This window comes from Mustela erminea, chromosome 4, assembly GCF_009829155.1.
Source record: "Mustela erminea isolate mMusErm1 chromosome 4, mMusErm1.Pri, whole genome shotgun sequence".
NCBI lineage: Eukaryota > Metazoa > Chordata > Mammalia > Carnivora > Mustelidae > Mustela > Mustela erminea.
In genome coordinates this window covers 30,818,965-30,836,613 of record NC_045617.1, presented here as the reverse complement: position 1 = coordinate 30,836,613, position 17,649 = coordinate 30,818,965, and positions in this window count along the sequence as shown.

Sequence of the window (17,649 nt, the reverse complement as noted above, 5' to 3'; positions counted from 1 at the left end):
ATATGCAAGGGGAGGGGCAGAGAGAGGGAGAGAATCTTCAGGCAGACTCCCCGATGTGGGGCTCCAACCCAGAACCCTGACATTGATGAGGGAGCAGGAGGCTGGCTGAGGACAAAGCAAAAGCTGGCGCCTTGCACCCCCTCTTCACCCTTTCCCCTCCATATGTGTAGCATCCCTCAGGCAGCCCTGACTGCCATGAACAATAAGCAAATAGTTAACTTGCAGAGCTCACAATCCTGCTAGACAGGAGTCTCCCTTGGCTTACAAATGTCCTAAATCTCACTAACAAAGACGATTGGTAGCAGGATTGTGACACCCCACCAAAAAGTCTCCCAACTATCTTAATGTTAATGGCTGGTCTAAAGACAACATTGATCCAAGGCCTCCGGCAGGCCTGGAACATCCTGGCACCTTGTAGGCCCTCTTTAGCATAAGAAAACTCCACTGAAACCTCCCTTCCCCTCACCTTCCCCCAACCGCAGGGTATATAACATGCCTACCCTCACAACCCGGGGCAGCCGCATCTCCGCCTGCCCACCTGCCCACGGGCCCTGTCCCGGTGCCCTAATAAATCACCTTTTGCACCAACGACGTCTTAAGAATTCTTTCTTTAGTCGTCGGCTCCGAACCTCCTCACCCCACCGAACCTGACTTAGGTTCTGGGACTTCATCAACATCACAACCTGAGCTGACATCAAGAACCACCATCCAACCAACAGAGCCACCCAGGCCCCCGAAGCTTGATTTTCATGCAACTTTCCTGAGCGAAGGATCCTTTGCCCTTCATTTCCTTTCCTTTGGCTTTCCTTTGCCTTCATCCTTCCCCGTGGCAGAAGTGGAACCTGCCCGGGAATCTCTGCAGGTACAGCAGGAGCCGTGGAACCAGCCCGACGCCCTGCCCTGCTCATCACCGGTCCTGGTTTTCCCTCCCTTCTCCCTCGTGTGTTTTCTGGCTCTCAACCCTGCTTTTCAGGACTAGGAAATGCATTGTAAAGACTGCCCTGATCGATTCCTGGATTAAAGAGGATGGCCTGAGAATGCAGTGATAATCACAAGAGGAGAGAAAGACCCTGCCCCAAGGAAATGCTTTCCTTTTTGTTTTTCAAGTTTTGATCTGATGAGCTTTGACTAGGCTCCACCGAAAACAATGGCAACCTCTTCAAAGGGGAATCTCAAGCCCTTTGAACAGGCTAATTCGGCTCCAGGTTCCCACCATCTATCTGCCCTTGACTAGCACCACTAGAAGTCAACAGGTGGTTGTCCAAATATAAATGAAGAGGCTTAACTCTAAAACTTCACTGTCTGAGGGGATTTTTAAAAGACTTTACTCTGTGGTTTTGGCAGTGACCATGGGTTTCTCTGCCAGCGTACAGAGAAATTTGACCTGGGTCGCTGAGGAGTTAGAGATTTTCATCACCACTGTCTCCACCGAAGACCTACTACTCACCCCAACAACTCACCTCCTCTTCCCCAACAAACCAGCCAACTGAAAGATAAAAAGTGGAGAGGATTGATGGAGACAGAGACAGAAAAGGACAGAGACAGAGAGAGAAAAAGAGACTCGGGAAAGAAGGAAATGGAAGGATGCCTCAATGCTTGCTGAATCTATATTTTATTACCTGATTAAAGTCACATTTATATGTGTCAGAAACAGGGTATGTGGCTGTGTGGTGGAGTTGACGGAGAGGTGTTTTACAAGTAGATTTCTTTCCATAAAATTTGCTCCGTGCTGACAATGCTGGGACAAATTATTAGAGTTATCTATACAAACAATGTCTATTTCAGTTAGTGCCGGCTGCACAGGTGAGGAGTGAGACATAAAGCAACAGGGGGCCGAAGAGGGAAGGACCACAGGATGTAACCTTCTAGTTCATCCTTAATTTTCTTTGGTACTTTCTCTTTCTTTACCTCTTACGCAGCCGACCACCAGAGACAGGCCACATGATCCTGCAGGAAAATACGGACGCCAGGTAAAACCCATTTTCCGAGGCAGATGCTATGGGTTTCAGACTGGCAGCACCTTTGTCGGTGGGATGCACATATTCAATCATCATTTTGAACTACGGGATTCAGCTGAGAATCTAACTTTACAGTCTTCATCTTCCTAAGCCGAGCATTCACTTAGATACTAGTTAGAAAGAATAACCTGTCTTTACCTTCCATTTTGGTAAACTATCCTGGGTGTTTAGTAATTCCAAGAAACCACTTAAAAGGGATAAGTATGATACCTTTTTCTTATCTAGAGGCACAAAACTTTGATTCTAGAAATAAAAGAATATATACACCAGAGCTCCGCTTACGCATAGGACGTGAATAACAAAGACATGAATCAAATAAAAGTCCCAAGTAAACATCAGTGACAAAGGTCAGCACTCACATTAACAGTAGGCCAGCATGGAGTCCTCCATCCTCCTTCTTGTCCAGGGGAGGGAAAACCTGGACCCCCGGTTCCCAAATACTGGGTTGGGTCAATAAGCAGAACACAAGCCCTTAGGAGCTGCCATCTGAAAGGCTTTTTGTAGGCAGGTCCCCGTACCTCTTCACTTGGACTTTTCTAAGATGCCCGAGGCTCCTCCTCCAAGCCCTCTCCTCCAGCATGGCTCGAGGGAGCACACACCCTGTTATAGCTTCATGCCAACTTTAGATGGGCTCGTGACAGCTGACCTCTGTCCAACAGGCACCCCTGTAGCCTGGGTGACTTCACTGTATTCCCAAACACCAGGATCCCATCTCCGCCTGCTGTGTCTGGAGCCTCAGCATTCCGTGGACCAGGAAAGATGCCCACCTGCTTTCTTTTTGAAAGGGACAGCGTGGACCACAGGAGGTGTGCTGATGCCCCAAGCAAGTCTCCAGAGAGCCTCATTTCTCTTCCCGTATGTACCAGCCTTGATCTTTTTCCAGAATATGGAGAAGTGCTACAGGAACTGAGCCAAAAACGTTTACAAACACTGGGGGTATAGAGAGATTTTGTTCCTCAGCCCTTGTAATGCGATGGCCGAGATTAGCACTCGTAACCTTGGTGGTCATGCACTTTTGAGGTAGAGAAATGTCTTCTTAATGAGCTTTTAAATGAGAGAGGAGAGGAGACCTGGCTAACCCCCACATGCTATTGGCATCAGAAACATGGTAAAGCTTCAATTTAGCACTAATCTTAACAGTTGGTGAATGACAGAGAATGTTGTAAACAAAAGAATAAGTTTATCAAGGAAATCCACAGTGGCCCTTCCACTAGCTAATTAGTTAATATGGGTTCTAGAGAACCAATCTTCTACATCAGAAATAAAAAGAACGACCGATCCCAGGTGGAAGGGAAAATAGCAACATCAAGTTGTAAATGTCTAACGAAAACTTTGTGGGGGTGACTGCCTGGCTCGGTGGGTGGAACACGCGGCTCTTGGGGTTGTGAGTTTGAGCTCCATGTTGGGTGTAGAGATTATTTAAAACATAAAATCTTAAACACACACACACACACACACACACAAAACCACTGTGAAAAGCAGCTAGCAAAAACAGAATACCGTGATTTAGGCTCAAAAAGAAAAGAGAATGCCGTTTCATATAGCTGAGGGAACATCCATCTTGGGGAAGGCAAACTCCTATTTCGACAGGCTACCGTTGTGTAGGACACCTTTCAAATGCCTCTTTGGGAACTAATTTCAAAACCATTACTCTGGCCTCATAAACTTATCCTTTTTTGACAAAAACTCTTTTTGCCTAGACTGATTGGGTTAATTTTGGGCCATTTCCAAACACCAAATTCTCTCTCAGAGAACAAATGTTTGCCACCATGGAGGAGAAAGGTTCCCTCAGGTTCTGAAAGGAATTCTGAGAGGGAGTCTGATTACTACCAAGATGATTACTGAAGGAAATAATAGTTCATTCAAGTGCTATTTTGGGTATTAGCTAAAGGACAGATTGCTCTATACTCATTCTTTATAAATTTGAGTATTTATAAAACCAAATTCATGGAAATCATTTTTAACCAAAGAAAGATTGTTGAAATTTGTACCCTTTTTTGTAAAATATAAGAAAGAAAATCTTTTCTCTTCCCCTTTAAAACACACTGACATATTAAAAAAAACTCTGTTTTTTGAAGTCCCTAGTGTTTTTAAAAAGACTTTATACCACCTGCCTATCTGCAAGTACTGGCTAAGAAAACACATCTGCATTTTTCACTCTGTTTCTCTATCTTCCACAATCTATTGCGATCTTTGATCTCTAAATTTTAGAGATTTTAACTGAGTTTGATTTTCTTAAAATGCCATTCTCGATGATAGTTCTCAGGCAGCCAGGACAGTGCAGCCCATTTAGGGCAAAAAAAGGATAACAAACCCTAAAAGGAATTAAGGCATATCCAAATTCCTATGAGATACTATTGATTCTATTTTCGAGATCTTTTCAGATAAAATTTGCCAGATATCTATGAGCTGTAGTAATCCAGAACAACAGTGGCCTGACCTCTTGCCTCTTCCTTTCCCTATACTTCCACCATTGTCCTGTCTCTGAAAGTCACATTGACATCTCTGGAACCACTGGAAAATTTTCAAAGCCCCAAAGTTTTCCAAAGTGCTGACTTAGGAAGTTGGATTGCTTGGTGTGCATTTCTAGAACTTTTCCACAGGTTTCCTATTCATGTGCTGGAGCAATCAATATGGATGAAGTTATTGTATAAACTCTGATCCTGGCCTCATTATGAAATCACGACCTCAGCTACACACAGATCAAGTACACCTGGGACCTCACACGGTATTTGTGAGGAGGAGGTGGGCTGGAGAGGGAGGGTGGGTGGTAGTGATTTCATTGAAATAAAGAGCTTTCGTCTCTCAAGGCTTCTACGTAATTTCTTTAGAAGCCATTGGGTAACAAGGCCATCCTCCATGACAGCACGATGATGGGGATAGGATTCTAGGCAGAGAGGAGATTTAATCCTAGGGTTGCCTTGGTTACCCTGTCCTTCCCCCCTACTCTCTTTTTGAGCCCCAAAGGGCAGAAGATATGGGCGGCCACTGTGCTCAGCACCAGCGTTTTCTGGTGGTCTGCATTCCACATGTGAGCTCGAAGCTGCCAGTCTTCAAGGTCAGTGTGCTTGGATGGGCAGTGTAGCCGAACTGAATGCTTTAGGGTCTGAGGTTCAAATCTTGCCTTCACCATGTATTGGTTGCATGTCCCTGAGAGACTTAGCATCTCGACATGTTTTAACTGCTGAGTGAGGAGGAATGCCTGCCTCACAGAATTGCTGACAGTACTCGAAACAGAAGGAAAATAACATGTGTGAGCGAGCACTTGCTTTATACCAACACACCCCCTGATATCGAATCCCCACAACAGCTCATCACGTAGCTGGACACCGAGCGAGATTCAGTTAAGCCACACAGGTATTAAATAAGGAGTGAAGAAGTGGTTCACTCCCGGACCTGCCTGAGTCCAAGCCCTGAGCCTTTGCAGCTACTCCATGGTACTCAGTAAATGTTAATTTCTCTTCAGGAAGATTCCTTAAAGCTAGAAGAAATGGCAGGGCAATGGGGGAGCAAGAGGCTGGGGGATAGAGACAGACTCAGTAATGGTCTGTGGAAGGCACTGGTGCTTTGTAGGGACGTGCTGGCAAAGGAAAGATGTGTTTTCAAACCCATGTCCTTAATACCAGCCAAGGTCAACCTGAGAACAATTTGCAGTGGAAAATTACACCCGGCAAATTCTGCAGCCTGATCCTAATTAGGAGCTAACCTCTCTTATTAGGTGAACTTTTTCTTTATTCCTTCACTGTGGAGAATGGACTGTAATTTGTTAATGAAATAGCATGCTAATGTATGTCATCTTATAATTTGTGGATGATCAAGAGAAAATGTTCTTTAGTTAGAAAAATAGGGCTTTTATTTCCCACTTTTCTTTTTTTTATTCCTTCGAAATCATTAGTCCTTTAAACATGTTCTTTTGGTCTTATAATAAAGGAGTGGGGGAATGAGACCACCTACTTCTTCCAGAAATTTCTTTCACATCTACCCAATTGTTCAGTCTCACGGATTTATGACTTCAATTCGGCTATTGTTTATTCAGATCCCAGAGGTCACTGAATGACACTGTCTGAAATGGAAGTGACAGCCCAAAGAAACTTGTGACCAAATGTAATCAAGGCAGATGCACTTGTAGCCAAACGAGAGATACTGGGGGTAAAAATACCCCAGACAGTGCAGATTTATAACTTGGGCCTGATGGCGTTCCTGGGGTCCCATTTGTTGCTCTGGGCTCTTTTGTCTTATGAGGCCTCTGAATAGGGCTGAATAACAGTTATAGAAAGTGCTAGAAGCGGACCAGATGTCCTCATTTCTCCTTGCCATGATGTCTTCCCTTCCTAGTCCACCGCAAGGCTGCTTAGATTCTGGGGGCTGGCTCTCACTTTGGAGGTGATTGGAAACAACGTGCTTCTCCTGACAGTGTTCTACCAATGGTGCTAAGAGGCTAGTTCAGCCCAGGAAAACTCACGGAGTTGTGGCCGGGAAGGTGGTACACTTGGCAGTAAACACGAAGTGATGTGGTGTCTGCCCTGGAGGGAGTGATTCTCCACTGGGCAGGATGGACCCACAAGTACTCTCAGCATCACGGACAGGCACAGCAACAGAGGAGGGGCTGGGATGCCTCCGGGGAGGAAGGGGGGGCGGTGCTTTGCCAATTCAAGCGGAAGCCTCCCAGCTGAGACTTGAGGAGAAGGGAGAGGCTGGCCCAGTGTGGAGACCAGGTGAGCCAAGGCATGGAGGTGAGAGCAACATGAGGCAGAAAGCAAGGTGTCGGATTTGAGGCCAGAGGCTGGGGGTACTGAGACCTGGCAGGGGTTGCTGAGTGTCCTTAAGCCCAGGAGATCCAGGGAAGGTTTGTATGAGTTTCCTAGGGCTGCCATAACAAAGGACCAAGAACGAGGTGACTTAGAACAGACATCCCTTGCCTCACAGTTTTGTTGGCCAGAAGTCTGAAAGCCGGGTGTCTGCAGGGCCATGCTCCCTCTGAAACCTGTAGGGCAAGGATCCTTTCTTGCTTCTGGAAGCCTCAGGCTGAAGGGTCTGTGGACAAAAGGAATTGAGCGATACAAAGCGAATGTAAAGCAAAGCTTTATTTCGTGCCAAGCATCGAGAACCAAACCGACCGCTGGGGCCACCTCTTACAGAGAAGGCGACCCCTCCCAACCTTATGGACCCGTTTTATAGAACAAAGGCTATGCCTGGCCAATGAGATTGTAGCACACAGAGAAAGTTGTACAGTCATGTTAGGTTACACACGGGTGACCAATCAGATTGCAATTTACCCTATACTAGCTGTTTGAAGTGGCCTATCACTTTGGTCAGAATTGGTGCCTTAGTTTGGCGCCCAGAAGGCGGGGTTTACATTCTTTAGTGTTTAGGGAGGTAGTAGGTGCGCTTTACTGATTGGAGGTCTCCACCTGGCCTGACTCGTCCTGGTATCTGGGCTCTGTTATCTCCGCATGGCCTGACAGGTCCTGGTACCTGGGCTCCGGTAAAAATGGCTGGTTAGCCATATTTTACTGGTTTCCCAGACCCGTTTCGAAGTGAGTTCTTCTGGGGGGCAGGGTCAATCTAAGTTCACTGCATAAACAACAAAATGGCTGTTCTACTGAGGTGGGGTGCTCCAGCTAAGTAGGCCCTTACAACATGTTGTTGACTTCAGTCTCTGTCTCTTTCTATACATGCCATCCTTCCTGTGTCTTCTCTCTGTGTGTCTCTGTCTGAGTTCGAATTTCCATTTTAATAAGAACAGCAGTCAGAATGGATTAGGGCCCACCCAAAGGCCTTAATTTAAACTTGATTACCTCTGTAAAGACCCTATTTCCAAACACAAGTTACATTCCCAGGTACTGGGAATTAGAACTAAGTCTCTCATTCCAACCAAAATAAAACCCTGACTCTACCCCTGTTTTAATCATCCTTTAATAAAGAATCGTCCCTGTGACCATCCACTCGGGTTCATGGTGCTTTAGGGAAGAATGGAGGGCTGTGGACCCGGCTGTGCCATTTCGCCGTCCTGCAAATACTGCAGAGTCTCCACTGCCCTGAGGAGGGTTTTTCACGGGCACGAATGGGAAAGCGCCCTGTTTCTCTCAGAGTTGTCCTTGACAGAGAGGTTCTCCTTAATCCTCCGTGGAACCCCTGTCTCCTCAGACACAGCTGTCGGATCAGTTTGTAAAGGGAGTACAGAGTGCAACCGTTTGGGTTTGTTCCTCTGAAGCCGTCAATAATTTTGAGATTTCTTCCTTTGTCAAACATGCTAATACACCGTTCTTCAATGGAAAAGTACTGTGTAAGCACCAGGTCAAAAAAAAAAAAAAAAATCAAATGGTATCAAATACTAAACATTAAGTAAGTCACTCCTTCTGTTCCCTCCTCCAAGTCACTGCTCATAAATTCCTTGCTAGCCTTCCAGAATTATTCTATGGAAAGCCTTGAGGGTTTTTGTTTTGTTCTGTTTTTTTTTTTTTTTTTTTTTTTTCAGACAATACGCATTTAGTTGGGGACATGTTGTTAAATAAATGACAGTCTAGGTGGAAACTGTAAAATATTCTTCAGCAGGATCTGTTAGATGTCAGGGACTTTTTACCATCGAACCCACTGCCTTTTCGAAAAATACCTTTTATTTCCTAGATTTTGCTCTTGCTTTGCTATTTTTCAGATCATCTTTCCCACCGCAGGAAGGCATTTGTCTGCCTAACGACCTGCAAACAGGAAGGATGTTCATCAACCTCACTTTGTTCTGCCGACCTTTCCTGGAGACAACTCTACCAGTTGCTTCTCTAAGAGAAGATGGGACAATGACCTTAGGTGGGTGCTCGAGAAGCCTTTATGAAGTTCCCTTCCCTCTGTTAGTATCATTGTCCATATCAGACAACTCTTTAATCTGTTTTTTAAAATTTGTATGTGTTCCACAGATATTTCTCGAACACCCCTAATGTATGAGGCCCTGTGCTATGCAGAGGGGGAGGAGATGTGAGGTGAACCAGTGTCCCAGGAGAGAGGCTGATGAGCTGGCGTGTGTGTGTGGGGGGGTGTTGGGAAGCAATGAAGGGGGAGGCAGCATTTCAGGCTGGATGGAAAAAAACACGGGAGCAGAAAGCCAGGAAGACCCCCCACCCCACAAACCAGGGGCTGATTGGTCGAAGGTTTTGTTTAGTATGTATTTCTTTGGTTGATGCACGTGATTTTATAGATAAAATCTATATATTCTCAGAGAGCTACAGATCTCTTCTGAAATGATGCAAATAATGAAGGAATTTTATATGTGATCTTTTGGGGGTTTTCTTGAGTAAATCCTAAATTGTGGTGAAATGGTAACTCAGGTTCTTTGAAAAGTCTGGCATCCCTTTAAATAGATCCCCCATTCAGTGTGCATTATACAAGCCGTTCAAGGCAGTTCTGCAAGGGGTGTTATTAGATTTGCCTCTCTCACCAAAACTGGCTTTTCTCTATTTAGTGCTTTTATGTCTCCACGGGGGAGGTGGTTGCATTGGGGGCACTTTGCTCCTATGGCTACAGCTAAAACTGGGAGGTGTCGTCTGCAGAATTCTTTCGTATCAGAATGTGGTAGGAAATACAAATACGTTTGATACAAATAACCCAGCCTGCCTAAAAAAGTGATACATTTGACCCAATATGCTGTATGGCAGAAATAACTTTTTTGGTGGGGAGAAGCAGTTTTGCATGTGAGTTTTAAAGTCTGCAAATCAAAAATAGAAGGGAACTTTTTAAGACTTTTGTCACACCACGAAGCATACAGGCATGCTTGTTAATTCGTGATGACATTTTCACCAGTCCTATTTTGGCAGGAGAGATCATGACAGGGCATATTCCCATTTCTTAGGAGTTTTATAACTTCGGCTGGACTCCCACGGTGGGGGAAGGGTGACTGCCCGCCCAGCAGCTCCATCCGGAGGGCTCTGTGTGGAGCCTGTAGTATGGAGGCTCTGCAGAGTAGTGAAAATGGGGGGGGCGCTGCTTTACGACTTTTTTCTTCAGGTGACTCCTAGAGAATCCACCGGTGAAGGGATCTCCTACTGAGGCACAAAGAGGCATCCACTGGGCAATGCTACCATCATATCTAAGTTTACAGGAGAGCAGAAAAGGGAAGACACGCTGACTGAGCTCCTTTTGTACATAACCAGGAAAGCATGAGACTCTACAGCGCGCGTTCCTCAGCTTGGCCTGGAGTATGGCTTCATGGCTGACTTTAGTCTACAATTTCAACATTACCTACTTGGATATGTTTCTGTGGAGAAATCCATGGTGTCACCCTGGCAGGTCAAATTTTGCCCTAAAAATACATAAACATGTCGTGATAGTCTAGGCAGATCATAAATTTTTTGTGCCCAATTTCTTCTGCTTCTTGAACTAAAATCTGAATTTTGCACGTTATTTAGCTATGTGCATTTTATGAAATTAAAGATAATTCAATGAGAGGTAAGATAATTCAATGAGAAGTAATTGGCAGTCATTATTTGTAGTAGCACCTGTTAGGAACAAATATCAAAGCCCATCAACGTATGAATAAATAAACTGTGACATGGTCATCCAGTGTAATAAACTATGTCAACCTGGACAAATCTCAAGAACAACATGGAGTCGGGGCTCCTGGATGACTTAGTGGGTTAAGCCTCTGCCTTTGGCTCAGGTCATGATCCCAGGGTCCTGGGATCGAGCCCCGCATCGGGCTCTCTGCTCAGCGGGGACCCTGCTTCCCCCCTCTCTCTGCCTACTTGTGATCTCTGTCTGTCAAATAAATAAATAAAAATCTTTAAAAAACACACCCCAAAAAAGGTCAATATGGAATCTTCTTATCACCGAATTTTGGAAGTGATAGCCCATCACTTACTTGGGCTGTATTCTGTTCATTAGACGTGAACCTTGAAGTCTGGTCTATATCTTTCAAGGGGAGGCAGTCGCCCAAGTGTGAATCCCAGGAGGCAGGGGTTATTGGGAGCTATCTTGGAGGCTCCCCACAACGACTGCTATATATTGTTTTTAAGTATATGTGAAAATCATGTAAAAGCACGACCAAAATTATATAGTTATGTCAGTCATAGTATGAAAACACACACACGAATGGTAATAGTTCAAGGTCAGGACTAGTTCTGGGATACAGGGGAGAAACAGGATGGGGGAAAACAGGTACCAGAATATCAATTATACCTTTAATGTTTTATATCTCTTTGAAAAAGTAAGTATGGGAAATGTTATAATTCAGTAAACTTGGGAGACAGTGCAGGGCTATCCATTTTGTTAGTTTCTGTGTTTTTGATATGTTTGAAACATTTTGTAATAAAAGAGGATGAGCTAAATATAAATAAGAAAAATCCTTTTGTACTATTTCCTCTGGGCTCAAAGAGTGGGGTTCAGGTACTTCACAAACATAGATGTGGGAGATGGGGGAAAGAGGAGGCCTGACTTCTTGGTACCAAGAAGGTGTCGCCTTGGGTGTCACAAAGGGACCATTAATCAACCTACTAAAAACTTTTTGTGTGTTGTAGGTGCAAAGTCTTAGGCTGAGTTTGGGGGATGCTTACTCACCTTCTCATTTGGAGAGGGCCTGACTCTGACCTAATTTAGAAGTATGGATTCTGGTAAGAAAATTTATAGTGAGGGATGAGTGAATGGAAATTAGTTGTGTCTACTCCAATTTTTGAAAAAAAAATATCTAGAAACAAAGATTTCCTGATCCAGCATTTAATAGTTTTTCAAAATATTTTCCATAAAATAAATTGATAAGATGATCTGATAAGGGGCACCTGGGTGGCTCAGTGGGTTAAAACCTCTGCCTTCGGCTCAAGTCATGATCTCAGAGTCCTGGGATCACGCCCCACATTGGGCTCTCTGCTCAGCAGGGCGCCTGCTTCCCACTCTCTCTCTCTGCCTACCTCTCTCTACCCCTTGCCTACCTCTCTGCCTACTTGTGTTTTCTCTCTCTCTGTCAAATAAATAAATAAAATCTTACAATAAAAAGATGATCTGGTAAGTTTTCTATTTTGAATGTTTACTTTGTAAACTCTATAGTATTCTGACTCCATAGTGCATTGTCCTGGATTTTTAATAAACATTTTGAGTATTATTTGGTTTTCTTGTAATTTTTCATCTTTGATCCAGAATATTTGACTTTGCAGAAATGAAACCTTTTTTAGTTGTGGCAAAAAGCACTTAACGTTTACTATCTAACCATTTTTAAGTATACAGTTCAAGGTCATTAAGTACATTCATATAGTTGTGCAACCATCACCACTGTCCATCCCCTAAGTTTGTCTTATTTTGCAAAACTGGAGCTCTATTCCTATTAACTCTGCACTATCCCAATCCCCCAGCCCTTGTCAATCACCATTTTGCTTTCTGTCTCTATAAATTTGACTACTCTAGGTATCTTATATAAGTGGAATCATATAGTCTTTGTCTTTTTGTAATGTCGTCTTTAACTTTGTATTATGTCCTTAATAAGGTTGATCCTTGTTGTAGAATACGTCCGAATTTCCTTCCTTTTTAAGGCTGAGTAATATTTCATTATAGGTACACACACATTTTGCTTATCCATTCATCTGTTCTAGGACACTTGGGTTGCTTCCATGTTTCAGCCACTGTGAGTAATGCTGCTATGAACACAGACATACAAATATTTCTTTGAGGCCCTGTTTTCAATTCTTTTGGGTATATACCCAGAAGTGGAATTATATAATCAAATGGTAATTTCATTTTTATCATTTTGGGGAACTGCCATACTATTTTTTCCTCCATTTTGCATTCCCACCAACAGCGCATAAATATTCCAATTTCTCCACATCCTCACCAACACTTGTTAGTTTCTGTTATTTTAATCTAATTGGCATGGGATGGTATCTCACTGTGGGTTTGATTTGCATTTCTCTAGTGATTAGTGATGTTGAGCATCTTTCCGTGTGTTTATTGGCTACTTGTGTATCTCATGCGGAAAATGTCTGTTTCTTTGCAGACTTTTTGAATCAGGTTGTTTTTTTGATGAGTTTTAGGTGTTGTCTATATTTTGTGGATATCGATCCCTCATCAGATATTTGATTTGAAAATATTTTCTACCATTCTGGGGGTTGCCTTTTTGTTCTGCTGATAGTGTCCTTTGAAGCACAAAAGTTTTAATTTTAATGAAGTCCAATTTGTCTATTTTTTCTTTTGTTGCCTATGCCTTTTGTGTCATATCCAAGAAATCACTGCCAAATCCAATGCAACATTTGACTTTTAATTACAGTTGCCACTTCTCTTTCCCTCACTGTTCACCAGGGTGGAACAGATCTCATTTTTCTGTCTTCCGAACTTATAAAACATGTATGTAATTACAGCCTGGGTGTATTTTCCATTTCCATTTTTCATTTTAACACCTCATCATTGTTACATTATCTTTATCTGATTTTATTAAAAACATTTTTGTTCTGAAGAATTTTCCCAGGTATTTTATTACTGTAATTGGTATCATCTTCCTGAATCTCTTTTTAGCTGTTCTCTAGCATATTAAAGGGATGTATTTCTGTTCTGATTGCTGATTCATGGATTTGTTGGAATGCACAAGCAGATTGCATCTCCGTGAACAGTTAGTTATTTTAAATATGTCAGAATTGTCCCTAGAAGATTTCCTAAATAAAAGCTGATTCCAATCAATTTACTTAAATTCATTCTGAATTACCTCAGACTCTGTCTTTAACACATTCAATATTTATGCAATGCATCCTCATGAGTGTTTCAGATATATTGTTTGGGGATAGGATGAAGCATCCAAAAATAATTAACACCATGGGCAAAGATAACGAAATGAAAAAACTGAAATAGAAGATGCAAATGTAAAACCATTTTTAGCACGAAAAGTATCAATTGAGAGTAAATCTTTCTGGGCTGGCGAGCTACAAATAGCAGCAGGACCAATGTTTATGAGATGCAGCATTTTGCAAGATGGACAGAAGCCAGGATCATCACTGTGGTATATTATATGATCTGGGTACAGTTATGTTTCTATAATTGATTGGAATTGTCCACGGAGAATGTTCTTTGCTGCAATCCAAGGATTTCTTCAATGTTTCAGTTTCTCCAAAGGCCACTTGAAGGGTAATGTGTTTTTAGAGGAATGCATTTTTCTAAAGTATCAGAAAATAAGATTGAGGTTTTACTAAGATGTCTATATTATTCTTATGGCTTCTGCTAAAAACAGCACTATTTGAAGCCAGTGGCATGTTTTTTTCCTCCTGATTTTTGGCCAGAATTAGGTTTCAGAAGTTGAATAAAATGGTGTAAAAATAGTTACTTCTGAAAGAAAAACCAAATATTTGCTTTTTAAAGGAAAGGGTTTAGGTTTTTACTGAATATCCTCAAATTGATTTTCACGCTTATACAAGCATGGGAGCAACCCAACTCCCAGGGAGACTGGGCAGAGTGGGTATTGCTTTGCAATGTTAGGGAAAGTACACAAATGTTTTTAAGGAAATTTTAGAGCTTGCTTTAAAATGTCTCCCTCTGGGTGCAATTGTACCTTGCACCCAAATGCTTGGTCACTGCTGCTCTCAAAACCTGTTCTGCTTCCAGAATAGTCCATCTCTGCTGACTTGGACTTCAGATACGACTCTTGGCAAGATTCTGAAGGGGTGATGTTTATCTTCAAAAAACAAGAAGGCGTAGAAAAGAGGCAGTCAGACCTCTCTTTCATTGTCTTGGGCCTCTACATACCATTCACCATCCCACCAAAACATGTTCCCAGAAAGCATTTTCAGAAAAGGTCCACTGAAGGAATGAATCCCCATTCCCAAGTATGCTGAGCTACAACAGAAACGGTGCGCGCATTTGAATTTGAAGAGGTAGAAATATTGCAGCACAAAGGGATGGAATGCAAGTGAATACCTGAGTACAGAGATTTTATTGTTTTTGGTGGGGCATTAATGGTGAGGTGGGCTCTTAGCCTAGTGCCCACTGACGTAAAATCAATGCTGAGGATGAGTTTATTTCCAGCTTATCACTTTAGACTTTCATTTGCCTTTTATTTATTCTTGACAGCTCTTTATCATTTTCTAAGCATTTTCATATAAATGATTCATTAAGTGAAATTGATAAAATACTTGCTGTACCAGACACTGTGTATACAACAATGAAGTTCACTGCCCTTCTCATCACCATGGAGCCAACCACTACGAGAGGAAGCCTAAGCAGGTATTTCCTCTGTTTTGTAGGTGAGAAATGCAAACAGAAAAGTTGATCAGATATATTGTCCTAAATCTTCCAATATATGCTTGGGTCACCAAATACAACACGGTGTAAGGTGGCATTACAGAAACTTAATTAAAAAAAAAAAAAAAAAAAAAAAACCAACATAACCAACCAAAAAAACCAAAAATCCAAACCCAAACTGAAAACCAAAGAACGCAAACTACTTCTCTTAATAGTACAAGCCCAGCTTTGCTTTTTAATCCATACCTATTCCTTCCAGATTCCTGGTGAAACTGTTGTAATAAGAAATAGAGCGTCTTTTCTGGTAATACCCAGCTGAAGTAACACTGTCAAGATGAACATTCCTGCTATACCACCCATTTGTTTTGGTATTGTTTAAAGGTTTGTTGGCTTGTTTAAAGGTTCACTGACATCATTAGCATTCTGTTGAATGGCTATTAGACACTCTCATGTAGAATCAATTTCAAACAGTTGAAGAACGATGCAATGACTTGTTTCAAGTGTGATCTGGTATTCGGTGGAAAGACAACACAACGTTGGAGCAGATAAAGTTTGATTAATGGAGATCTCTGGTGGGAGCCTGCTTATTCATTATTTTATGATTGTGCTGTGAAGTTTATTTTGTCCCAATCCAAACTTTCTCTTCTGTAATTCACACCCATTTTATGTTTTGCTGGTCTACTGTGGTATTTTGTTTTTAATAACCCTGCATCAATTTGACTAAAAAGCAGCCACAAACCTAGACTTACACGTCCAAATACAGTTTGTCCTTTTAGACTATTACTTTTGGAAAATATGCACCAATATTGATGTATCGCCATAAAGAACATTTTTGGAATCTCCCTTTTCTAATTGTCTTTGGTGTTGATTTACAAGCCATGAGAAGAGCAGTTTCATTTTTATGGCAGCCAGAATTACTCAGTTTTAGCCTTTTCACTTGCAGGAATTATGTGATTATTTCAGAAGCTCCATTTCCTCCTGAATGGCACTTTTTAAGGCCACTGGGAAATACAGACCCAATTAGCTCTAGGGAGATCTAAAACCGCTTTAGATCAGCCCGCCACACCCTACAAAGTGCAGTCTTCTGATTCCAGGATCCATCAGGGTTGAAAGTTCTGGAATAAAATTCATCTTAGATCAGTCCCAGAATCCTCAAATCATAAAAACTGCTTTCAATATGACTTGTAATCAAAGGGTGCAATCATTCAAGGTAACTGTATATGTTTTCAATGGACAGGCATGGTGGGCTTCTATGTAGTTTAAGAAATCCAAATAAAATCAAGATGACTAGTAAGGAAACATGGGTTTGGGGATTCAAAGAAGTTTTAATGACAAGGAGGTGCTGTGATTCTGCTCAACCAAATATGGATTTGCAGTCCATCATCTTCTCCAGGAATTCTCTATAAAGAACTGATTAATATTAATTTATAGTATTACTTATAAAACTTTAATCATATGCATTTTAGAAATATTTTCCAAATCACAGGCTAGTTGAAGAATAAAAATAAAAATTTAAATATCCATTCAGATGCAGTTGTCTGGGCCTAAATCTTAACCCTGGGTAAGACTGGATCCAACCTCAGAATAGTACCCCAAGATCCTTCTCAAACTGACATGCAAAAGACTTGGGAAGAATTTTCAAGCAAAGTGGAATCCCTGACATCTCCTTTAAAAGCCTCAAATTTGAAGAACTTTATTTTCCAGGAGTAATACAGAATGCTCATGATGAAAAGTGAATTTCAGCCGGGGCTGAAATTGTGGGAATAACTTTCTAGAAGTCAATGCCACCGCTCTCCATTACTTCACATCAGGCTTCCTGGACAACCTGGAATCAATAATCATTCTCAGAATTTTTGAGGACCCTAAAATAATATAACTAGAACTCATTAAACTACAAATTTTTATCTCCTTGCTTTGCTTAGATTTAGAATTTAGATTTCTGAAAGCAGATTAAGAAAGCTAACCTAAGGGCTCAATACATATCTTGGAAGCCAAATATTTTTGCATTTACTAATACTCAGTCTGAAGATTTAAAACTTCTTTCAGGTTTTTCTTTTTCATTTTTTGAAGAGATTTAGTTATTTATTTTAGAGAGAGAGAGAGCAAGCACGAGTGGGGTTGGGGGAGGAGCAGAGGGAGATGCAGGATTCGATCTCACCTGAGATCATAACCTGAGCCAAAATCAAGAGTCAGACACTTAACCAACTGAGCTACCAAGATGCCCCTAGATTTTCCTCTTTAAAGAAGCTGGGTCATGAAATAATCTTTGCCTACTCAGTTTGGGTTATTTCTAAAAGAGAGAAGGTCCACAGTTATTATCAGTTCATATTCTTCAAGCATATGGAGTTCCTGTTTGCGGATCCTTTCACTGTGAATAGTTAACAGTAGTAATGGCGGAAAGAAAGCTACCTGGTGAGAGAAAACAGAGAGTACAATC